Source organism: Halichoerus grypus, chromosome 2, assembly GCF_964656455.1.
Source record: "Halichoerus grypus chromosome 2, mHalGry1.hap1.1, whole genome shotgun sequence".
Classification (NCBI taxonomy): Eukaryota; Metazoa; Chordata; class Mammalia; order Carnivora; family Phocidae; genus Halichoerus; species Halichoerus grypus.
The window spans coordinates 95,876,742-95,902,439 of NC_135713.1; the positions used below are offsets into that span (position 1 = coordinate 95,876,742).

The 25,698-nt window shown below is 41.9% G+C and overlaps 1 protein-coding gene across 4 annotated transcripts in view; it reads right to left on the reverse strand.

The window, feature by feature from the left end:
- Positions 1–25,698, reverse strand: part of SV2C (synaptic vesicle glycoprotein 2C) — a 452,131-nt gene that overhangs the window by 182,509 nt on the left and 243,924 nt on the right. Inside the window, exons 1-2 of one of the 4 annotated variants that reach the window (XM_036065564.2) lie at positions 20,976–21,228; positions 7,921–7,980 (exon numbers count right to left, since the gene is read on the reverse strand). The exons of 1 other annotated variant lie outside the window; for it this stretch is intronic. The gene's annotated coding sequence lies outside the window, so the exon portion shown is untranslated. Of the gene's footprint in view, positions 1–7,920; positions 7,981–20,339; positions 20,462–20,975; positions 21,229–25,698 lie in introns of those variants that run through there. 2 more of the 4 variants (XM_036065563.2, XM_036065565.2) reach the window with 2 other exon arrangements.

The window sequence follows — 25,698 nt, forward strand, 5'->3', positions numbered from 1 at the left end:
GAGAAGAGTCAGCTACTGAAGACTGGGATAGGGGTTTCCAAGGCCGGGAAACCAAGTCAGAAACAAATCTAGATGATGTGAAAATAAGTAACCTGGAGAGGCAACACATTAAATCCTTTTAAAATCTCTTGTTAAGGTATAATTTACATGCAGTAAAATTCACCCTTTTTGGTGTATGATTCTACAAGTTTGGCAAACATCAACACATCACAGTCAGGATATAGAACAGTTTCCCTCACCCCCAAAATTCCCCAGGCCCATCTGCCATCAACCCTTCCCCTGACTCCTGGCCTGGCAACATTCTTTTTATTCTTTTTTTTTTTTTTGCTATTTCCAGAATGCCATGGAAATAGAATCATTCAGTATGTAGTTTCTGTATCTGGCTGCTTTCACTTAGCATAATGCATTTAAGATTAATCCTTGTTGCATTTATCAGTAGTTTGTTCCTTTTTTTATTATTGAGTAGAATTCCATTGTATAAATGAACCACAATTTGTTTATTCATTCACCAGCTGAAAGACATTTGGGATGCTTCCAACTTTTGGAGAAATGAATAAGGCCCATATAAATATTCACATATAGGTTTTTGTGTAAACATTGGTTTTTACTTCTCTTGGGCAAATATCTATGATCAGGATCAATGGACCATATGATGAATAGATGTTAAACTTTATAAGAAATTGCCAAAGTGTTTTACGAAGTACCATTTTGCATTTCCACCAGCAATGTATAACAGTTCCAGTGTTCCACATATTTGTCAGCATTTGGTATTATCAGTTTGTTTTTTTTATTTTATTACTCTAGTGGGAGTAATCCTCAATTCATTCCTGTTTTACTCTCCCATAAATGAAAACACTATACAATAAATTCCCATCTAGATGAGTAAAATGGACAACAAACACACTTGTAGCTTTAATTTGCATTGCCTTAATGAGGAATGATGTTGAACATCTTTTCTTGTGCTCATTTGCCATTCATATATCTTCTTTGATGAAGTGTCTATTCAAATATCTTGTCCGTTTTTTCCAGGTTGTTTTCTACTTTGTGAGTTTTGAGACTTATTTTCATATTATGCAATCAAGTTCCTTATTGAATAAAAATTTTGCAAATAATTTCTCTCAGTCTTTAGTTTGATTTTCACTTTCTTACCAGTGTCTAAACACAAAGTCTTAATTTTGACAAAGTCATATTTGTCAAGTTCTTCTCTTATGTATCATGCTTTTGATTTCATATTTAAGAAATATTTTCCTAACCCCAAATCACAAGTATTTTCTCTTACATTTTCTTCCAGGAGACTTATACTATTACATTTTACAATTATTTCTATGATTCACTTGGAGTTAATTTTTGCATACAGTGTAAAGGTACAGATTAAGAATTTTTTTTTTTTAAAGATTTTATTTACTTATTTGACAGAGTGAGAGATAGAGCAGGAACACAAGCAGGGGGAGTGGGAGAGGGAGAAGCAGGCTTCCCGCCGAGCAGGGAGCCCGATGTGGGACTCGATCCCAGGACCCCGGGATCATGACCTGAGCCGAAGGCAGACGCTTAACGACTGAGCCACCCAGGCGCCCCAGATTAGGAATTTTTTTGGTTTTGGGGGAGCTGTCTTTTTGTTTGTTTTTATTTGTTTTGTGTTTTGCTTTTGGATATCCAAAGATTTAAGTACCATTTGTTAAAAAGACTGTTCTTTCTCCATTGAATTGCCTCTGTACCTTTTCCAAAAATCAATTGGTCATATACATATGGGTCTATTTCTAGAATCTTTATTCTTTTCCATCTTCCATACATCTATCCTCTTGCCAATATGACACTGTTTTGATTCCTGTAGCTTTAGAGTCAATTCTGAAGTCAAGTAATGTGAATCCTCCAGCTCGCTTCTCTTTCAAAGTTCTGACTATCCTGCTATCCTGGTTCCCTGTCTTTCCATATACATTTTAGAGTCAGCTTGTTGATTCATCCATATTTTTAAAAATCACCTGGAATTTTGATTGGGATGCACTGAATCTATAGATTAGTTTAAGGGAAATTGATATCTTTATAATATTGAGTGTTCCAATCTATGAACACAGGATAGCTCTCCATTTATTTAGATCTTTGATTTCCTTCATCAGTGCTTTGCCATTTTCAACATAAAAATATTGCACATTTTGTTAGACTCATAATTTCTTTTTGTGTGCTACTAAAATTGGTAATTTTTTTAAAAATTTGAATTCCAACTATTTATTGCTAGGACCTAAGAATATGACTGACTTTTGTATATTAGTTTTAGTAACTTTTTGTGTGGATTCTTTGGGACTTTCCAACTATGTGACTATATAATCTGTTAGTAAAGACAGTTGTGTTTTTTTCCTTTCAATCTGCAAGACTTTGGCTTCTTTTTCTTGCTTTACTGCATTGGTTATAGTTTCTAATATAATTTTGAATAGGAATGGTTAAAGTAGAAATCCTTGCCTAGTTCCCAGTATTAAGGGGAAAGCATTCAACCATCATTAAATATTATTTTAGCTATAAGGTTTTTGTAGATGCCCTTTATAAGAAGTTCCCTTTTACTCTGACTCTGCTGAGTTTGTTAAAAATCATAAATGAGTGCTAAATTTTATCACATGGATTTTCTGCATCTGTTAGACTGTTGATAGGATAAATTACATTGATTGATTTTCAAATGTTGAAACAGCTTTGCATTCCTAGGATAAAGTTGGTTATTATGTATTATGCTTTTTATAAATTTCTGGATTCAATTTGCTAGTATTGTGTTGAAGATATTTTCACCTCTGATCATGAAGGATATTGGTTGGAGCTCTTTTCTTGTAACATCTTTGTCTAGTTTTAGGAGTAGGGTAATTTTGCCCTCATAAAATGAGTTGGAAAGTGTATCCATCTTTGCTATATTCTGAAAGAGCTTATGTAGAATCAGTATTATTTCTTTCTTAAATGTTTAGTAGAATTCACCAGAAAACACATTAAAATTTAATTGTAGTAATCTCATAGAATTGTGAAGAATAAATGAGACAGTGTATGAAAATAGCCTAGGTACTATAGCAAACAGAATCCGAGCAATAGCAAATACTTGCCCATATTATTAGTCTATTAATCCAACTTAATGTAGGTAGTAAGTATATGAGCGTGCACCTTCCCAGTGAAGAGTATATGCCACAGGCTGGCATGCAAACTCAGCTCCGTTGGCCAAAACTGATCATGTTAAAAGTCCAAGTTTTGAAGGGAAAAAAAACTTTGGATTTCTTTGCTAAAATTATTATGCTCCCATTTAAAATACATTGTGAAGCACCATTAATATTTTAAAAGAATTTCAGCATTACACTATTTGAAACATTTGGTTTCATAATTGTTCTTTAAATGTCTATATGTGCAAGAAAAAACACGTTGCTATTTACTCCCATCATAAAATTAGGAATGAGCTTAAAATTAGGAATGCTGGTAGGGCACCTGGGTGGCTCAGTCGCTTAAGCATCTGACTCTTGATTTCGGCTCAGGTCTTGGTCTCAGGGTCATGAGATCGAGCCTCACGTCATCAGGCTCTGTGCTGGGCATGCAGCCTGCTTAAGATTCTCTCTCTCCCTTTCCCTCTGCCCCTCCCCACCACCCCTGCTCATGCTCTTTCTCTCAAAAAAAAACTTAGGAATGCAGGTAAATAATAGGACAAAATTCCTCTCTATGTCCACTTTGCATTTCAGTGATTACAAAAAACACACGAGGACTAAATGAATGGTAAATAATGAATCAAAGGTGCGGTAATTTTAGAAATCCATTAAACAACATACTGAATATTTTAGCAGTTTCAATTATGCATTATTACATACTACATATTTTTTATATATCCCTATATGGTTTTGCAGACTTACATTATAACACAGTGGGGGTGGAGGGAGGCAGTGAAGCATACCAAAAGCACTTGTATAACGGTCTAATGGAATATTAATGAATCAAACAAATGAAAAACTAAATCTATATCTTTCAAATGCTGACTTCATTCACTATGAACAGACAGGACTCGAGCCTTGGCAATTCTAGGCTGGTGATCATAACAGAAGTACATTAATGAAAGAGAATGCTAAAGTCAGGGTCTTGTTTCCTGTTGGATAAATAAAGAATATTTATTGAACGCCTCTCAGCAAGGCTACATGTAAACTGTCTAAGTCAAACAAGTGTCTGTAATGCTCTTACAGAGCTCCACAAAATACGTAGATTCTCTCGGTATATGGAGAGAACCTGGGTTTTGAAGCCCCACAGGTATAAATCCACTATTTATAGTTCTGTGACCTTGAGCAAGTAACATAGGCTCTTTCTGCACCAGCCCTTTAATTTCTAAAATGCATTACCACCTACTGATGCCCCCCACAAATATTTCTTGATTATGCTAGACCCTGTGTCACCTGCTGGGTCCATGAGGATGAACCTTCAAGAGCCCAGACAAAGAAATGAGCATTCACCAAACAGAGTAACAAGGGTTATCACTGTACAAGAAGAAGGTGCACCAGTTGCACATTGGAATGCTGTCTAAATTGGGACCTGGGAAAATTGGGTAGGACTCCCTTAAGGAAACTACTGTCAGGTAAATTCTGAAGGATGAATGGAAGTTAACTAGGCGAGCTCTGGAGTGAAGGATGAAGGGGAGAGCCTCCAGGCAGGCAGAAAGGCTCAGGGAAGGCAGAAAGAGAGTACAGTGCCATCAAGACCCGAGGAAATTGGCTGTGGCCCTAGTAAGGAATTGATAATTGATCTTAAGGCAGTGTGGAGCCGTTGCTGATTTTTAAAATGAAAACAGACACAGTCTTTTTGTTTTACAAACCAACAGTGTAGTGAAGAGGGACAAAACTGAAGGCCAAAGGCCCTGTTAAAAGCTGTTGCAAGAGATGATGGTGGCCTGGACTCAGGTGTGATAAAAACTAAGAACAGGTGCCTAGAAGCACAGCTGGTGTGTGCTAGGAACCCAGCACCTGTTAGATGCCTGTTTCTTCTTCTCTTGTAATCAGTGCCACTGTTTTAAAAGGAATTGTCCAAATGTCCCAGTAGCCATCCAAGTAAAACCTCTTTCCAAGGAATAATTTTACAAAGAAATGTTCTTCATAACAGATATTTTCATATGTCAGCAGGGAAGAAATATATTCTATTTTACCTCTCTATTTTTGGTCACCTAGCAATGAGATTGCTATAAAATGTTGATGTAAATGCAATTTCATTGCAACAAAATTGTTTCAATGTCTTAGTTAATTACAGTAAGTTTTATCACTAATATTAGCAGCCTCTCTAGTCACTGAAGATCACATTAACTGTTTTACTGTCTTCGAGTTTAAGATTTTAAGATGTTACATATTTATTTTATTTGAGAGAGAGAGAGAGAGCATGCATGCATGCGTGAGCAGGGGGAAGAGCAGCAGGAGAGGGAGAGAGAGAATATCAAGCAGACTCTAAGCTAAGCGCAGAGCCAGATGCGGGGCTGGATCTCAAGACTCTGAGATTGAAATCAAGAGTCCGATGCTTAACCAACTGAGCCACCCAGGTGCCCCTAAGCACTATTTTAAAATTATTTTGATAGTTTCATATTATTTGTTTATCATTTGTCCCTTCCCCCTCTAGAATGTAATCTCCATGAGAACAGGGACTTTATCTGTCTTGTTCTCTGTTCTACCTCCAGCAGCTGGAGCAGTGCCGAGGGCTTAATAGGGGCACAATAAATATGTGTGGGCTAACTGCTTCACAGAATGAATGAAGAATGGGGGGCCATCTATGTGAAGTAACTGAAATTAGCCACTCCTAACTGGCATCTTTACCTCAATGCTCTCCCTACCCTAAGCCATTGCACACTTGGTTTCAAATTCATCTCCCTGCTCAAACTGAGTCCAAACTGCCGTACCTGACTTTCAAGGATTCCTACCCACCCCAGCAGCTCCATCTCCCACCACTGCCAAGTTCTAGAGCTCACACGGCTTCTCGCCCCGTCATCAACAGGATAACTTGCACTTCCCCAGCTGTCCCAGTATGCTCCACCTCTGCCTCAAATATCCTGCATCTCCCTCCCTGTCTGAAAAAAGTCCCATCTGCCCTTTAAGGCTCACCTCAAAAGTGACTGCTTTTGAAGTTTCTCTTTATATTTTAGGTCAGTGGTTCTCAGCTGGGGGCAATCTTGCACATTCTCTACTACCCTAGGGACATCTGGCAACATTCAGAGACATTTTTGGATGTGATGACTGGAGGGGAAAATACTACTGGTCTCTGGTGGGTATCAGTCAGGGATGCTGTTAACTCCTACAATGCACAGCACAGCCCCCGAAAACAAAGAATTATCTGTCCCAAATGTCAATAGTACTGGGATTGAGAAGCCCTTTAGGAAATGTCCCAATGCCACCTTCAAACCACTGCAGAGTTTTGGACTGCTTATACTGAACGCCCACTCTTTGTTGGACAATATTTATATATAACTCATCTGAGCCCTCCCTCACAGGTCTGTGTGCTTGAGATCACAGGCTGAATCCTACCCAGCTCATTTTTCCTAATGATCATAGCATATCCCTTGCACAAGGGAGATGATCAATTTGTTTACTGAAATGGAATTGAAATTTTTATTTCATTTTAAAAAATATTTCAGTTATTTACTCAAGTCTATTTTCTCCTGTGTCCTATTAAGAAGGAAAGGTAGGCACCATCTTGTGCAGTGAACCTTTAAACCCTTAAGATATATTCTGCTACCTTTTATGCTCTCATAGGAAAGAGTGTCCATTTAGGGCAATAACTGGTGCTATACTGGATTAACTGTAGTTTGGAGGCTAGTTTTCACCACATACTGTGAAGCTGTATTTTTTCATTTAACATACCTATAGCTTTTGAGCTAATAAACAAGTAAATAAACAGCCAACCTTGAACCTTAGCTGAGATAAAAGGTGGCTTTACACAAGTCAGGACTAAGTAATACATGTCATGATTCATCTAAAGTTCCTCCTTTTTTTATAATCCTAATACTTAACAAAGTTAATAAATATTTGCTAATTTTATAATCCATCGACATTATAAATATTCTCTGAGCATTTTACAAATAGAATATTCTGGCCATTTTGCTGACAGGGCTGTACATGCAGAGGTTTTTGGCACACTTACAAAATTCAACTAAGAGTGAAAATCCACATCTGGGGGCGCCTGGGTGGCTCAGTCGTTAAGCATCTGCCTTCAGCTCAGGTCATGATCCCAGGGTCCTGGGATCGAGCCCCGCATCGGGCTCCTGCTTGGCTTCTCCCTCTCCCACTCCCCCTGCTTGTGTTCCCTCTCTCGCTGTGTCTCTCTCTGTCAAATAAATAAATAAAATCTTTAAAAAAAATCTACATCTGACTATCAACTCGTAACTTCATCTCTTCTGAGACGTAAGAAAGTGATTAGCCTAAGGAATATACAGACACAGACACACGCTAGAATTAAGTTTCAAATTTTGAATGAAAAATTCAGCTTGGCGAAAAGAAGGAAAATCTGATCTGATCAGATGAGTTCATCATAAATCCCTTCATCATGACTAAAAGGTAGGCTGAACCCTCATGACTATAAGCCCAAATGGCCTTCAGGCTGAGGACACGTGCAGTGGGTCACCCAAGAAGCTGTTACACTGAGAAGCTAGGCATCCTGATTCCCAGTGCTGTCAGTCAGGGACAGTGAAAACTGTTATGAAAGAGTTTTGTGTTGTCATATGTCAGCCAGACCAAAAAATCAATGGTTAGTTATATTTCAAGGGAAGGAGGAAATCCCTCCAAGCAGAAAAGCACAATGCAATCAGAAGACCCTGAGAAGCACTTAACATTGTCATGGTTTCCTGAGTGAAGATGTCACAAACCATCACTACCAGCAGAGGGAATGAAGACAAGACACACACACACACACACACACACACACAGAGTATCCCAACAAACACATACATACCAGCAAAGGAAAGCATTAATATGGCCAGGAGGAGGTGCAGAAGTAACTTCAAAAGCATCACTGGGAAAAAAAAAAAAAAAAAGCATCACTGGGAGCCCCAAGAGCTCAGGGTCACACTTTGTTGCACTTTAATTTTAGGCAAAGATAGTTCATCACATGATTTTTTAAATTTTGCATTACCCTATTTCAAAATCATTTACTGAGGAAAAAAATTTCTAAGCCAACGATCGGACATAGCATGAACTCTTATTTTCCATCTTATTTAGGAACTTTAACTTTTTTTTATTTTTTAGGAGCTTTATTAAATGTAATATGATGTTACACCAAATGTCTGATGTGGTCGTCAACATAACAACTGTGTAATATGGTAATAATAAGGGTGTGCATAATGTCAAAAAGTTGGGAGTAAATGAGTAAGTTGTCTATTGCAAAATATCCCTTTAACTTTGGCTCAGGACTCGTCAATGTATCATTTTGGCAGAGCTCAAATGACTCCAAATCTTCCACAGCCAGTAGGTTTCATTGGTGTCACCATTAAAGAAGAATCATTTCATTCTCCTGATGTTAAATAAAGCTGGATGTATAAGATGGCCTATATTCCTGTCTCACATTCAATGATATTGATCACTGGCTTTTCTCCTCAGGCTTGCTGGGAAGTGGATATTAACCTTTACGGGTTTGGATTTTTTTTTTTTTTTATTCACTGCCTTTGAATATAATCAAGACTTCTTGTGCACACACATCTGTATCCCAAAAGGCAGGCACGATCATTACATATTCAGGTTCAGAGTAATGAATGTTTGGAGCTCTGCCCCAGTAACCATGTCTGCTGCACACCATAGATAAAGGGTGTGATGCCCTTGTCAATACTCCAACTTTGGATTAAAAGGCACACAAACTGGATATATTATTCAGTCCTGGGTCACTCCTTCAATGTCTCCCTTTTTTTTTTTTTTATTCGACAGAGAGAGACAGAGCGAGAGAGGGAACACAATCAGAGGGAGTGGGAGAGGGAGAAGCAGGCTTCCCGTGGAGCAAGGAGCCCGACACGGGGCTCGATCCCAGGAGCCTGGGATCATGACCTGAGCCGAAGGCAGATGCTTAACGACTGAGCCACCCAGGTGCCCCCAATGTCTCCCTTTTGAATTAACCTTGCATCAGTTTCGTTGATAAGAAAAATATTCGTGAACTACAGACCAAGACAGGTCATCAACCTTTCATTCCCTGTTTTGTCATTCTCTTATGGAAGCAAGTCAGATGGCTCCCACCCTCGTACACAGAAGATGGGCAGGGGAATCATAGGAGACATTGTCTGGCAGTGAACTCAGAGAATGACAAGAAATTGTTATTTGAAAAGCAGGGTTAGAAAGAAACCACCAGATTCCTCCTGGGTATCTCCCCTATTTGTTAGAGCAGCCATCTTTGAAAATGTCTGTTTCTTCACTCCTCTAAGCTTCCCGTGTCCTTTGCAGTCACTAACCAAGATTAGAGCAGCACAGTAAAAGCTCATGCCTTCACAGCTCAAGTCTCCACACTGTTTACGTTTTGGGTGAGCCTTGGAAGTAGAATTACGATAAAGGCTTGTATGTTTTCTACAGACACACTATTTCTGTAAACAAGTCCAGCTCCTACACTACCCCCTTTACAACTATCGCTAGAGAGAGAGTAATGTGGCAATCTTCACAGAAAGAGCATGCTCCCTTCAGAGACAATGCCAAAATGGAAGAGCGCTCCCTGTGTTGCCCCTTCTCATTCCCAAATATAAATGGGCTTACTACACATGGTGTTAAAATGTACACAATTTAGAACAGTCCAACAACATCTAGTAATAACATATATTTTGCAATGCCTTATTAAATAATTTTTATAAATAAAATAACCCACCTGCATACATAAACTTAAAATAACTGTATAATGCCCTAATAGTGTCAAGGAGAAATAGAAAAAAATAATAAAATACGTTTTTAAATATGTAAATGTTCTGGTGTAACAAAAAAAGACAAAATTAAGACATGAAATGCTTGCTTCTAAGTGTATAATCACCATGAATATAACAAACACCCATGGACACAAATAGAGGTGTGCTTATTAGCAACTTAAATATCACAATTAGTATGTGTTACTGCTGGTGACATGACTGTTGGAAATGATGAGCAACTCTTGGTAAGATTTTAAATGAAACAAAGTATAGTCTTCCCTTGATTGATTTATAAGTAGTTTCCCCCAAGGAAAATATATATAAAAACTAAGGAAAAAATACTTGTATTTCACAGAAAAAGTTCTAGACTTGGATTATCAGAAATGAAATTTTCACTTAAATGGATGTCTGATGGGACACGGGAAAGTTGTGCAGTGTGTGAGACAATGCTTTGTTATGTGGAACTGCCCTATGCATTATACGTCTTTGGTCAGTGGAACATGGGCTGAAATGAAATGCATGGATTCTGAGCCTAGGCTTAAGAGGCATCACATGTTTCCACTCACCTTCCCTGTACTTCTGTCCTTTCCATGCAAAAAATATGAACTGGGTAGCCAATTATTCCAAGTAGGATTAAAGACCTGAATCTAACCTGTAATTTGGAGAAAAGCTAGCAAAGCTCAATGTAAATTAGCCTGCCAATCCACAGATGCATGGGCAAAAAGAAATTGCTTTAGGTTACTAACTTTTGGGAGTAGCCAGTTAGGCACCATGATGTAGCAATAAATGTCTGATGTATCAAATGAAATTTCCTCCCAACCCCCCCCCCCCGCCCCAGCATAAGGGAGGCAAGTATGGTTAAAGGAGGGATAGAAAAATCAATAAGAAATTCATTGAACATTTTATCAAAAACTAATGATGTACTGTACCTTGGCTGATTGAATTTAAATTAAAAAAAAAAAGAAATTCATGATGTTGGACAGGGAATGGATGGATATTAGGAAAAAGAAGGAATGGGTGGGATTGAGGGAAAAGGTAGAAGTTAAGCAGCACTGTAAAAAACATGCAATGCTGAGTCACTAGCTATATGAGTTGCTGGGATATGGAAGAGCCCTCCAACAAACCATGCCAGTGTGAATTTCATGAGCTTGCTCCCCCCAACAATCACCAAAGGATGGAATCTGCGAAGTCTGCCACAGTCTTGTAAAGGCAGGTAGAGATGTAATAAGAATTGAATATGGTTCATGGTTTTCACCAAATAAAACCCTTGTCATCAAAATTCAAATCATGGTTCATTTATCTGTTCAGATTATAAACACGTATACAGTAAACAACCAGTAGATCCACAGCAAGCCCATGAGTATTTCATTTTTATCAACACCTTTGCTTTCAAAGAAATTGGAATCTTCTATAAACCTGGCTTCTATCATATAGATATTTGTGAAATTAATTAAATGTATCTGTCATTCTATCTAGTTACTAATGTTCTGATATTCTGAGGGCTGAGTCAATGGTAAATAAAAGAAATAATGGGTTTAAATATTTGCAAATAACCACAGGCAATGATTCCATGTTCCAATGAGATAGGAATGCATTTTAAATAATTCATATACATTTTTAATGATCTACAGAAAATGCTACATGACTCTGAAGTTTCTAGAATCTATACAAAAAATTGAACTAAGTATCCAAAGCAATGAAGAAAATACAATTAGGTACAAGAATCACAAGAGTTCATAAAATAAAAACAAACCAGTGATCCTAAATAACTATGCAATAAACTTGACAACCTGAATAAAATTGACAAATTTCTTTTTTTTTTTAAACACTGCTTACCAAAACTGACATAAGAAGAAATAGAAACTCTGGAGCCTTTATCTATTAAAAAGAAATTGTTTTGTAATGAATCAGAGGCTCAAAAGCATTGGATGAGATTATATACACATTCATAGGAAATTTTAGCAAATCAGAAACAGAAGGAAACTTATCCAACCTGATAGAAGTGGAGGTCAAATGACAGAATTGCTCTTGAGGGACTTAGACTCAGGTGGAACCCAGATGAGTGGAGAACAAATCAGGGACTGTTTTCTCAGCCTCTGGCATCTTGTGGACTGAGAGTTTGGCCATCTGGAGACAGCATCCTGTCTGGGCACAGTCATGACGTTCTCACGTCCATCAGCAGTGAAAAGGCTCGGCCAAGCAGTTTCCCAGACACTGGGCATGAAAAAGTGGGCATCTGAGCAGGAATGGGAGAACTGTGTTAGGCACCTCCAGAAGGAGATTATGACTGGAAGGGACATGCAAGGTGTTTCTGGGGTGCCGGAAATCATCCCTGTCATGATCTGGGTGTTGGTTAAAGAGATGTGTTCAGTTTGTGAAAATCAATTCAGCTATACCCTTTTAATATGCACACTTTTGTCTCTGTATATTATACTTCAATTAAAAAGGCTTAATAAGGGGCTCCTGGGTGGCTCAGTCGTTAAGCATCTGCCTTCAGCTCAGGTCATGATCCCAGGGTCCTGGGATCGAGCCCCACATCGGGCTCCCTGCTCAGCAGGAAGCCTGCTTCTCCCTCTCCCACTCCTCCTGCTTGTGTTCCCTCTCTCGCTGTGTCTCTCTCTGTCAAATAAATAAATAAAATCTTTAAAAAAATTTTTTTAAAAAAGGCTTAATAAATATCTAAAATGTGTTTGGCCCCTATGTGTCCAGCACCTGGAGTTAAAGATCTCAGTGACTTGGCCTCTTCCCTTAAGTTCAAGGGACTCAGAATCTAGTGGGGAAATGTGTAGAGAGCCACAACGACAAAGTGTGAGAAGCATTATGATGGTGGTGGCTGCAAGGGGACTGGGAGAAACAAAGAAAGGGGCCCAAATTCCTCCGGGGAGGGGCGTGAAGTTTTAAGCTGAGGCTTGAAGGGCAAGTAGGAGCCTTTTCCATGGGAGGGTATATGTTGAGAGTCAGGGGAAGGTAAGTGGTGGGAGGGAGGACATTCCAGATCCATGGAAGAGAAGATAAAAATTGTCCATCTCCAATCCTATCAAGTACAGAGCCATAGGATGAAAAATGTCCCTAAAAGCACAACATTCTGAGTAGCAATACAGGCTTTTGACAGCCACTGGACACATAAGATTTATTGAGAACAGAGGTGGGAGATGGAGGAGAGGTCCTCAACTTTAATGACCTACGTCAGCAATGCACAGTTCCTCTCAGGGTCCGCTGTACTAGATGTTTATAGGTGAGTTCCCTTTTTTCATTCAAAATGAAAACACCTTTATTGAGCCCTAAAATAATTTATGTTCTCACAACCTCAAATACCTTCCTATACTATGAACTAAAAAAATATCCATGGGAAAAACTGGCACTGCATTTTAGCCACTAAAACATTAATATCTGGACATATTTGAGAAACATCATCACATGGGCAACCTGAAATTAATTTTTACCAACTTTACTAATGCCTTAATTACAAATGTAATATGTAATTATTGTTGAAAACTCAAATATTTCAGAAATATAAAGTAAAAAGTGTCAGGTCCTCTCCAGCTTATCCCCAAAAGATAATAGTTTGGTCGTTGTCCTTCCAGGCTTTTTAATGTACTTTAATTTTTTAATAGAGACATAGGACATTTTCTGGTCAATAAATTGCTGTATTTTTCATTAATAACTTATCTTCAAATATTTCCATGTGAGTACATACAGGCTCATTTCAATGGCTGTGTAGTATTTCATTATTTAGATAGACCATAATTGATCTGATCACCCTCTGAAAGACATTTAGATTGGTTCTAATTTTTCAGTACCATGAATAATATGCACAGAACATCCTGTGCAACATTCTCATGATTTATCTTAATATTCTGATACTTCTGAGCATGTCTGGAAGGGAGGGACTAAGAAATCTCCCAGTAGAAGGCTCAGTGCAAGCAGAAGACAATCTGAGACCCACTATTTATGGTCTTAGGACAATGGGCTGGAGTCAGAAGGGACAAGTGATCGTGAATACAGGATGTTGTGTTTCTCACCAGCCCAGTACATTCGCACATCCTCCAAACTCTCCAGGGACATTAGGAGCACATGGTAGCTTCAGGAGGTTCTATAATACTGGAGCCAGGGCATTCTGGGAATGGGAGGCACGCTCTGCACCACTGTGGGATGCTGCTGCAGGGAAGTAGAGGCAAGGACCACAGGGATTATCCCTGAGAGCTCAGAGAAGTAGTGAAGAATCTTTGTAGCAGATTGGGAATCCACAACTGGGGAAGGAATAGAACGAGGGCAATGACTGTGGATGACATGGGTCTTTATGTCTACCTCCACACTGATGTGGCCAAAAGGAAACCCTGGCTGTGGGTTTAACGGGATACTTCAAAAAATAATTATCTTTATACTTAAATTACATTTGTGTTCAATGCAGCTCATAATGTGTTTAATGTGCATTAATTGGAGCATGCTGTCACATGGGTCCACGGAAATGACCCAAGGATAGGAGACCTGAAGCCAGTTCTTTAAAAGTTTCTGATGCTCACTCAAAGATGTGGCCCACACTGGATGGTTGTAATCAGGTGAAGACAGTCACGGTGTACCGGAAAAGACATTGATCTTGGTTCAGTCAATTACAAACCATGTAACGGGGAAAATCACAAGTTCTCTGAGTAATGAGAGGCCCAGCGTCATTATAAAGATTACAACGATCCACATGCAGGTGTATATACAAATATGCATAGGTTCCCAGGATTAGCTAGTAACTGACAAAAGGAAAACATGGGGCCCCCCCTTTGTTCAAAAAATTTCAAGAGGTGATGGCAGAGCATAAACCAAACACAGGGCCTTTCTAACCATGAGGCCCTGCGTGGTCCATGAAGCGAGCCCTCAGTGTTACCATTCCACAGATGGGTGCTCCTTGGGAACAGGACTTTTGTAACTGCACAGCTGAATCTCCAGAGTACCTTGCATTTGGTAAACATTCAGGAAATACTTGACTACTTACAGGATTGCATTATAATAAAAAGGAAGCAGGGTTTCCTACATTAAGAAGGAATCCCTTCATGTTACAAACCAAATACTGATTGAAGAGAAAAGACATCTTTTATAGTACAGTGCCTGCAAAGCAACATGCTAGGAGCTTTATGTATGTTTTCTCCATTTACCCTTTACACACAATCCTAAAAAGTAGATATAAAAATCATCTTTTCATAGCTGAAGAAACCAAGGCTCTAAGAGATTAAGAAACTTGTCCATGGTTACACCATTTTTCTCAAGCAGCTCACTAATTCATCTGATAAATTTTACTGAGCTCTTACTATGCTCCAGATACTATTTTAGAGACTAGGGATAAACAGCAAGACAAAACAACAACCTATCTCTAATTCTGTCCTTGGCCTCTTGGGGTTTGTAGTTCAGCCAGGAGAGACGGGCATTAATGAAACAATCTCACTTTTTTCAAAAAGGAGATGGTAAAATTGATGAACTTTATAAACAGAGTTGCCAGATTCAGCAAATAAAAATACAGGATGCCCCAGATAAATTTAAATGTCATATAAACAACAAATAATATTTTAACATAACTACGTCCCATGCAATATTTGAGATATACGTAGATTAAGAAACATTTTACTAATCTGAACTCAAAGTTACTGAGTATCCTGTTTTTCTCCAACAACCTTATTTATAAAGAAAAGAACACTGTGAGAGAAGAAAGAATTTCCCCTCCCGAGAGGGTTGGGAAGCTCTCCCAGAAAGGGAAGATGACTGAAGTCTAAAGAACATCAAGAGTTAAAACGGTGAAGGTAGGGTACAGCAGGTGACAAGGTTGCTGTAGCAGGATGGGGCTGATGTTTGAAGGTTGCTAGGACGGGAGAGGTTTGGAGGTTAAGCAAAATGATGTTACAGAAGTGCGCAGGGGCCAGGCCATCCAGGGCCTTGAAGGCCATGCTAAGGTTTTCAGCCTTTCCGCCACCAGAGCAACCTGTCATAAATGCTGCTCCTTCTGCCTAGGCCCTTCCTTCTGTGATGCCATCTACATAACTGTCTCCACAGGGTTCTTCCCAACCACCCACCTCACTCACTCCACCTCTGACTCCTTCCACAGAACTTGGTCATCTTTAAGTCTGTCTTGCCAGCTGGAAGGTGACTTCTCTGAGAGCTTCAAGTAGAGATTCAATAAATATTGAAGAGAACAACACAGCCTAGATAGCCCTGCCACACTGCCACCTTGTCAAGTACTAGTTCAAGTACTCCTTCAAGTGTAGACCCCTATTGATGACATATAACTCACTTGGCAGAGCTTGATAAATAGCATTTTCTGGGCCCACCTGTGGAATTACTTATTTAGAATGTCTAGGATAAAGCTCAGACATCTCCATTTGAATAAGCTCCCCAGGGAAGTATGATACACAGGACTACTGAGAATCATAGGTCTATTCAGCTATACAAAGATTCTAATCCACAGGATTTTCAAAGAGTAGCAAATAACAAGAAAAAGCATTTGGTCTAATCAGTCATAAATCTCACTGTGCTCTTGAGTAGTAAGAGGACCCAAGTGCTATGAGAAGACTAAAGCCCATTAATATAGTTCTTACTTTCCAGTCTTAATCATTTACAGTACATCCTGTCCACAGGAAATGATACAACAGCCATAATATACATTGGGTGCTCAACAGAAAGCATTTAAAATTTGTCATGTTAGGGGCGCCTGTCTGGCTTAGTCGGTAGAGCATGCAACTCCTGATCTTGGGGTTGTAAGCTCGGGCCCCAAGTTGGGCATAGAGATTATTTAAAAACAAAATCTTTAGGGGCGCCCCGGTGGCTCAGTCGTTAAGTGTCTGCCTTTGGCTCAGATCATGATCCCAGGACCCTGGGATCGAGCCCTGCATTGGGCTCCCTGCTCAGCGGGAAGCCTGCTTCTCCCTCTCCCACTCCCCCTGCTTGTGTTCCCTCTCTTGCTGTGTCTCTCTCTGTCAAAGAAATAAATAAAATCTTAAAAAAAAAATAATAAAATCTTTAAATAAAATAAAATAAAATTTGTCATGTTAAATTCATCTGAATATCTGTTTTACTAAGATTAGTAAACAGATTATTTTTCAATTTTGGTCTTTTAAAAATGTTTTAATCCATATTCATAATGGCATAATATAAAATCTAACAGATTATTCTACAAAAACAGAGCCCATAACTCCATGTAAAATTGCAGTGTGAGTTAATAAAAAACACTTCTTATATTCTACTTATAAGCAAAGTTCAAATTTAAAATATAACTCATCAAGGGATAAAGAAGGTGTGGTGTATATATATACAATGGAATATTATTCAACCATAAAAAAGAATGAAATCTTGCCATTTGCAACAACATGCATGGACTTAGAGGGTATTATGCTAAGTTAAATAAGTCAGAGAAAGACAAATACTATGTGGTTTCATTCTTATGTGGAATTTAAGAAACAAAACAAATGAACCAAAAAAAGAGAGAGACAAACAAAAAGCAGACCCTTGAATTTGCAGAACAAACTGGTGGTTACCAGTGGGGAGGTGGGTGGGGGATGGGTGAAATAGGTGAAGGGGATTAAGAGTACACTTATCATGATGAGCACTGAGTAATGTAGAGCACTGTTGAATCACTATATAGTACACTTGAAACTAACATAACATGGTATATTAATTATACTGGAATTAAAATTTTAAGAAATAAAATAAACTATAACTCATCATATATTTCTGCATTTCACGGAGGGAAAGAATATTAGAACCAGAGAGTACCAAACCATCCAATCCACTGATCTCTCTCCATTTATTTCATTTTGTTCAATTCTTCCCAACAAGGGAAACCATGATGATATGCAACTAATAGCAAGTGTCCCTAATTACAAGGGGTGTTTGTGATAAAAATAAATGGTTTATACACCATTCAGACATATTTCCAGCAAGGATTAAAATAGTAACTTGACCCCCCCCCCTTGTTATTTCAGCTGTGCCAAATAAAGAAAGCTCCAAATTCAATTCACTGCAACATTTACACTGGTTGCTCAATAGGGCTGGAATGGAAAAAGCAAAGCAAAAACAAAAACAATTTAGCAGTGTTGTACCAAAACCACACGCAGACAGCGGGCTGCCTATCAGGTTTACTGACAGACTTAACCTAAATGATGAGTTTGTGTTAAATGGACAATGATATACATATTGCAAACCATGGGTCTGATAAAATCCAAAGCAACATGGAACCAAGAAGCACTGGTCAATCAGGTTTTTCCTTGGTACAGCCACACAGGATAAATAGGGCATTTTAACTTTAACCATTCATAGATATCCACCATTATGTATGAATAACATGAATAACAACATTGTGAGTGGTTAGGAAGGCATTTTGACAAATCAGATGTTTTTATTCATGAAATATATCATCAACAAGTTTACATTAGCGTAAGAGATAATATCCCTAATTATAGGAAATGGATTTTCTGGGACTTGTGGTCACATGATTTATTGCACATTATGATACCCTTTGTGGTCATCTCCTTAAGGGTGGAAACTGCGTCCTGTTTTCTGAGGCAACTTCCACACTTAAGGAATATGACTGGGTTAATAATGAGTAGAATTTTTACCTAAAAGCTCTTAGGCTAGTCTGCTGCTCACACCAGAGAACCTACTTTGAGTGTCATCAGGTCATGAAAAATAAATCTGTTTTCTTTACTACATCACCAAAAACACTCAGATGTAATCCAGTGCTTTTTTTTTTCGTTCTCCAGACAGCAGCTAATGGCATCTGATTTTATATAAGACTGTTAGGAAAAGTCTATTGTCTGCGTTTGCTGACATTGAAAGCTAAATTTCATTAAAGAAACAGCACTGGTGAATGTCTCCAGAATTTTTTAAAAGTAAAATTGTTTTTCTTTTTCCCTTAAAGGGACTGTGTTTCATAATATTTTCCATTCATAGAGAATTTGTAGGCACAAAGCTCTCTGAGACCATCATCTTTTGTCCTCAAAACAACTCTGTAGTAAGAGCTAGTCTGAGCTATTTTTCAGACTTCTCAACTGTGAGGATGAACCCAAGAGGTAAGTCACTTGCCTGAGGTGGCTGTAACACAATGCTCCGGAAAGCGGGAACTAGGATCTTTGTCTCTGGGCTCTCTGATGACTGCCTTCCCCTTTTCCTTCCTTCCTCCCCTCCACCTCCCCTCTTTCAATCCTTTAGCCACACATACTGCAGATTTGGCCTCATTCAGCAAAGCCAGTAGAAAAACCTTTGCCAGGAGGCTTCCAGAAAGTGGGGTCTTTTAAAAATATAATAATAAATAAAATGAAACATGGATTGGGCTTTTTATTTTCTCCCAGGGACTGCTTTCAACACACATATTTAGGTCCTAAAGGAGGAACGCAGCACACTGTTTTGTAAGCCATTCTCAAGCCCCACTTAGAGGCCAGGCTTCCTGACAAAACTGAAGAATGGTGAAGGCATGGGTGAGCACTACGGAAATCTCATGAACCTCAACGTCGAAGCTTTCACATGAAAACTTGCCAGGAGCACGAGGCCTTTCGGAACTTGCCACAGAAAACTAGTGAACGCCAAAGAGATGAATGCCAAAGCCTCTTCCAGGATTAAGGCTAAGAATCAAACTGAAACAACTTTCTCGCGCTATCAATCGCCTAAATATTTAGGAAGGCGGTCTATTGAGAGGGGAGGCCATCAGGACATCCCTGTTGCGGCGCCTTAAAAGACGCCCCATCTTTCCATCCCCGAGGAGCGCCTGGCCTCTGCGGCGCCTTCCCGGCACTGTGGCGCACTGCGGAGCTGCGGGCTGGCCCGCAGACCCGCCCTGCTGGGCTTTCCTCGCCGCCCAGGCCGCAGTTCCCCCCCCCCCCGCCGCCCCGCCGCCCCCGCCGCACCCACTGGGTGCGCTGCGGGGCATCCATCACCCGAGAGACTTTGACGCACACGCGCGCTCTCCCAGACCGAGACTCCACCGCCTCCCCTCCAGCCCCCACCCCGCCCGCCCCTCGCGGGTCTGCATTTGCATCACTAGCCCACGCAGCGGATGACGTGAGCGCCCTCCCCACCCCCGGCTCCCGCCCCTGTGACTCAGCCCCTCCCCCTCCACCCCCGTGCGCCCGGCGCCTAAGGTCCCCGCACGCCCACAGAAAGACCCTGGGTTTTGTGCATCTGCGGCGGGGTGCCCGCTGCCCCACAAGTTCATCACCATATTCCGCAGTCTTCATGGGCCCAGCCCCGGGAGATCCCTGCGACAAGCTGGAGAAAAGTCTTCCCAGTTCTAGAACCCAGGCGGAGGGGAAAGAGTCTGACCATTGAAAGAGTCAAATGGACTGGGTGAGCGCCGCCACAGCTCTCACCACCACCTGAAATGACCCAGGTAGCTTGTTTATGGGTGATAGCCCCTCTCCCCCCCGGAGCCGCACGCCAGTCGGTCTGTTTCGCCGCACCTGGAGCCTGGTGGGCGCTCCGTAGGTTTTGACTGAATGAGGGCGGAGTGTTTGGAGTGAAGTGCGGCACTTACAAACAGCCACAGCCCCGCGGGATTCCCGGTTCTCCATCCCTCTCTGCTTCTCGCGCAGACACGAGACGGGGGCTTCGGGGACTTCCGTGGAATCGTTTTTTAAGCCCCGGGGTTTCTTTCAGGCTCGCACAGCGCCCAATGCGGCTTTCTCTGCTCTCCTGCCAGCCGCACGTCTGCAGAGGGATCCCCGCCGAAAAGTTGAGCCCAAAGCTGGGGTCGGGGTACAGGTCGGACGCCTGGCTGGGGGTTCGGAGCTGCTGTTCTGATTCAGCCTCCCCCTCCCCGTCCAACCACGGAAGCAAAGTATTGTGGAGGTCCCAAAGGAAGGCGGGCGCGGCTTTCGAATCCCCGCGGCCGCCCACCCGCCTCCCCCGGGAATCCGGATAAAGTGCACCCGCCTCCCCTGACCTACCCTGGGCATCCAGGAGTCACTCCATCTGCTTTACCCCGAATTCCCCGGTCCCGCCCCAGCAAATAGGCACCTGCAACCGCTTCCTCGGGGGCACGCGGGGCAAAGTTGCGCTTCTACAAGGATGCAGAAAGTTCCCCACGCTGCAGCGCCCCGCTCCCCAGTCGGGAAGGGAAATTAGGCGGCGGCTGGAAAACCCGCCACCGCTGCCGGGGTCCCTCACTCACCGCTCCAGCCGCCTGGGACCCCCTGCCCTAGGTAGTGTCAGCGCTGCAGCTGCTGCCTCGCGGGCGTCGCTCGGGCTCTCTCCCCGGGGCCGCCTCCGTCTGCCACTCTCGCCGGCAGTGCGCGGAGTGGTGACTCCTCCGAGCGTGTCAGCGACGAAAGGAGGGGCGGGAAAGTGGCTCCGGGCTTGCACGCTGCGGTCCTCCTCCCCCTCCTCCGCCTACGCCTCCTCCCCACGGTGCTGCAGTGCCGGGCGGCGGTGTGGCGAGAGTACGAGCGGTGCGCAGGGAGGGAGTCACCGTGCGGGGGAGGCGGGAGCGGCGCACGACTCGGTGCGGGGCGGGCTGACTGGCTCCGGGAAGTCCGGGTTCTGGGGCCTGGCTGCAGCGTGGGACTGGGGGGAGGGGCGGGGCCACCCCCAAATGGCAAGTACTTTCGGAGGAGTCAGGGCTCCGAGTTTGCAGCGGGGGGGGGGGGGGGGGAGGAAAGGGGCGCCAGTGCTCTGCGTGGTGCACTGAGGGCGGCGCCCCTAGTCTGGTCCCCCGAGAAATCAAGGAATTCTAAGTGCGGGACCTAGCTGGTGCCAGGGGAGAGAGGGTTTGCCCCCTATTTCTGGGCCTGGGACTGACCTGTTAACGTCAACTCCTCTTCCAGGGAGCCACCTGGCAGGGCTAACTTGACCATTCCTCCACCCTCCACCTCCACACTGGCATACAAGGCAAGGGGAAACTTGGGGCGCAGCAAGAGCAAACCGGAGGAAACTTTGCTGGGTGCCTGAGGTCTCCCTAATGCTGGCGGGGGGAGGGGGGGGGCAGACAGCCGAATCCACAGGCAGACAGTGAAAGTGGCTCTTTTAGGGGAACTACTGAATATTTAAAAAGGAGAGGGAGGCACGGGAATTTTGCTTGTATTCTTGATAACACTGGCGTGCCGGAGACCCCCAGTTGAGCTTCCCCACTGCAAAGCAGCAGGGTTCGGCGGCTCGGGGAAGCCTACTCGGGCGACGCCTTCCTCAAGGCTGGCGCGGCCACTCCGCGGCGGTAGAGGAGGGCGTAGTAGTCCGCGGGCCTCTGGCCGCCGCCCCTCCATGCTCCCCACCTGTCCCCCCCATCTCGCGCACTGCCACCCAAATGCTGCGAGAAGCTGGGCTTCCCCAAATCCAGGACCCTGCCAGCTCCGCGCTCACATGGAACCAATGCAGCGTGGAAGGCGGCCACACTGCCACACTGGCAGGCGTCTTCCCTAAGATCACTGCTCTAATGATGGGTGACCCGAAGCAAGACAAAGCGCAACGCCTGAGCGAGATGCAGTGGGTGGAACTCTCTCTTTCACACACACACACACACACACACACACACGGTTTATCTGCCGAATGTGTTTGATTCCTGTAAATATGCCTGGATGACTGAATGGATCAGTGTATGGATATAATATAAATACTACATGTACTTGTGCTGGAAAGAAGAGATACCAGGCACCTCAGGCAGCCTCCTGCCCAGAGAAGCTGGTGGGGATGAGGCGGGTCAATTCTGAGCGGTGTTGTCACAGGAGCTTTCTGGCTTGGTTTGTGTCACTATGCATGATGCTGTGGAAAGAGGAAGACAGAGACAGTCCTTGGCCTATAATTTTCCCTTCTCTCCATTTCAGGCTCTCAAGAACTCTTAAGTTATGATTCCCCGGTCCTGTGGAACCTACACTTGCTTTGCTACATCGGTCTTTGAAAACCTGCCTGGGTCTTGTTTGGGTTAAAGGCTTTGCAGTTTTCAACCATATGTGGTGCTGTAAGGTGGTCAGGAAACATGAAAATTAGGAACATGCTGCTTATTTGCATTTCATGGATCCCTCTACATAAGCAAATTATTTAAATTAAATAAGTATTTAGGCTAAAATTATTGTGTGGTTACAATGAGAAGGAAAATATATCCCATGGGAATGCCAAATAAATCCAGCATTGGAAATGAAATTGTGAAATTAAAAAAATCACAAACCTTATCCAGATTGCCTGCATATTATACATAAAACATTGAACTCTCAAGTGCAAAACATGCTGGTGATTCACTGGGATTCCAAATGGACAGACAGACCCCCTCTTGAAAACCTTCCCCCAAGTGTCATATGATAATGGATTATTTCTCCAATGAGAGAAGTTCAGAAAACCATGAATGATCAATGTGCCCTGTGCTATGCTATCTCTTCCCTGTGCTGTCCATGGAAGATACTTAAAGAAGTGTAAAACTTTTTCTAGCTGCCAAGTTTTCATGTCTTGATGTAGTTGAAGATAACAGCTCCTACAGGAAAATTCCTGATTGTGTATTTTTGAGAAATGTTCAATTTAAGACCAGCTTGTGTTAGAGGAGGGTATTTTAATGCTGTGTCTTTGGAGGACAACAAACATTTTCTCATGACAATGGGATGCATAGATTCTTCAGCTTGCCCTCCAAGACTGCTCTCATTTTAGGGTCCCACTTGGTGCACCCCAGGCCTATTGGATCCAGCACTCAGAATAGTCTTCACACCTTCATTATAAGGATGTGTTTTCTCTCCTAAAAACACTTGTCTTGTAGGAGCTGATGGAGGGTGAAGGGGACCCCTGCACTGTCCCCACAAAAATCCCAGTGCTCTAACATCACTACCCTCCTACCAATCTGGAATTTTATTCCTCAGTGCAGTATCTGCTGAGCATGCTAGAAAGTAAGCCATTAAACAGACCTAAGGAGCATCAAAGATCTATCTTCACATCTGCAAAGTGGATTCAATAAAAATGATTCATACTAAGTATAGATGCTGTGGTGATTAAACTTGGTAACACACACAAGAAGCATAGTGCCTAACACATAGTGGACATAGATTAAATGTTAATACCCCTCTCCTTTTAGTAGCCAGAGTGAGGTTTTCCCAAGTGTGTGCCTTAGGGTGTAAGTTCTATATTTCTGCAAGCTTAGGGTAACTAACAGCTGGCTTCCAGAACAGAGACCTCAAGAGAGCCTCCATACACTTGGACCAAGGCTACCTCACTCCATTTCTCCTCACCTTTATCATCAGGGGTCAGTAACAAGGCAGACACCCTTCTCACCCTCAATGCTCACAGCTTCCCCAACACTCTAGGTCTTGAGTCTACCAATGTTAATCTCATTAAGCCCTTAATGCCTATTTATGTTGGTTATCACAAGCAGCTTGAGAATCTCAAGTGCGTTTCTCATCTCCTACATTTTAACATTCATAGACTGAGCACATATTATATGTCCCTTTCTCCCTATCCAGCTCCTGGAACCTTCTATTTCAGGCTTCTGGAAGGCACAATCCAACCATTAGCAAAATGCCCTATATCCTCAGCCTCTTCTCTGAAGGTTCCCTTCACTTCTTGCTCTAATGGAAGCCTGATTCTCCCGCTAGAAAAACTGCTTCCACAGCCCTTGCAAGTGATGGCTGGTTTTTCCCTCTCCAGCTCTTGTATCATTGTGTCAGGAGATAAGAAGGTGGTGTCTTCTTGTTCTCAGTGCTGCTTCCAGAACATTGTTCCTCCCTTCTCCCGAAAACCTACAGCTCTGAATCTTACTTCATCGGGTTATTGTACACTTTTAAACGTTGCTGCTATGCTCAGACCTCCATGTCACTCTGCACCTTTCCTGACAATTTTAGCTCCCAATTCAAGGTCACTCCCTAAGCACTAATCCTACCTTAAGCCTCACAAACTTAATGCACATGAAGATGTTCATTGCAACCAGTACTACTCTTAGTCCTGAGCAAGCAAGGGTTCTGTGCCTGAGGGGGCCTGTGCTTTAGAATGCCTTACTTAAAAAAAATTTAAGTCCCCCTTTGGTGGCTGGGTTTGCAGCCCCCAATTTTCATGAAACTATGAACTCAGTTTAATATTGGGCTGGTAATTTCCCAGGACCCTGGCAGAAGGAAACACAAATACTTTCTGGAGGAGCTCTCCTTTATCCTAGACTTCAAAAAAATTCCCTCAAATAAGTTTTTGGTGAAATATAGAAAATGATGAAGCACACAAAACAACTAAACACAACAAAGAAGGGTGACACCATGAAGGAGAGTCAGCAGATAGCACATATAAAAAAAGAAACTTCAGTCCTTCTTCAAGAAAAGACTTCAGATGTTGGAATTACTAGTCACAATTCTTCCTTTACTTGAAGAAAAATAAAAGACAATCTTATAAATATTTGCAGGTGATAGGAAACTACAAGGAATAACCAATCATACTTGAAAACCTATCCAACTCTACTGGTTATCTTACCAACATCCAATCCAACTTCCACACCTATATAACACAACTTCCTCCTCCCTTAAAGAACCTTGATTCTATTCAGGGATCAATCTTTTTTTATTGTATACATATATTTAACAAAATGATTTTACACAGAATGCTAAGAGCATGTTTCTTCATATTTTACAGAAAGGCATGAAATTCATACCATTGCATAACCAAATCTAACTCCTAACTAGATGGATTACATTTTGTTTAGAGTTTAAAGCCTTAATGGCAATAATCATTATTATGATTAATAATAATCACTGACTGAAAAATAAATTCAAAAAGTAGTGAATTAAATTTAATATGGTCTCATATGCCCTGAAGGAGGTTCTACCTGACTTGGAGGAGTTTTTGCTATGTCCAAATAATGTCCTCTTTGGAACTTCTGTGACTGCAGGGTCATGAATCATCAGTCCCCTCCCTTTCTGCCAGACATCGTGCTATCAATCTCCTTT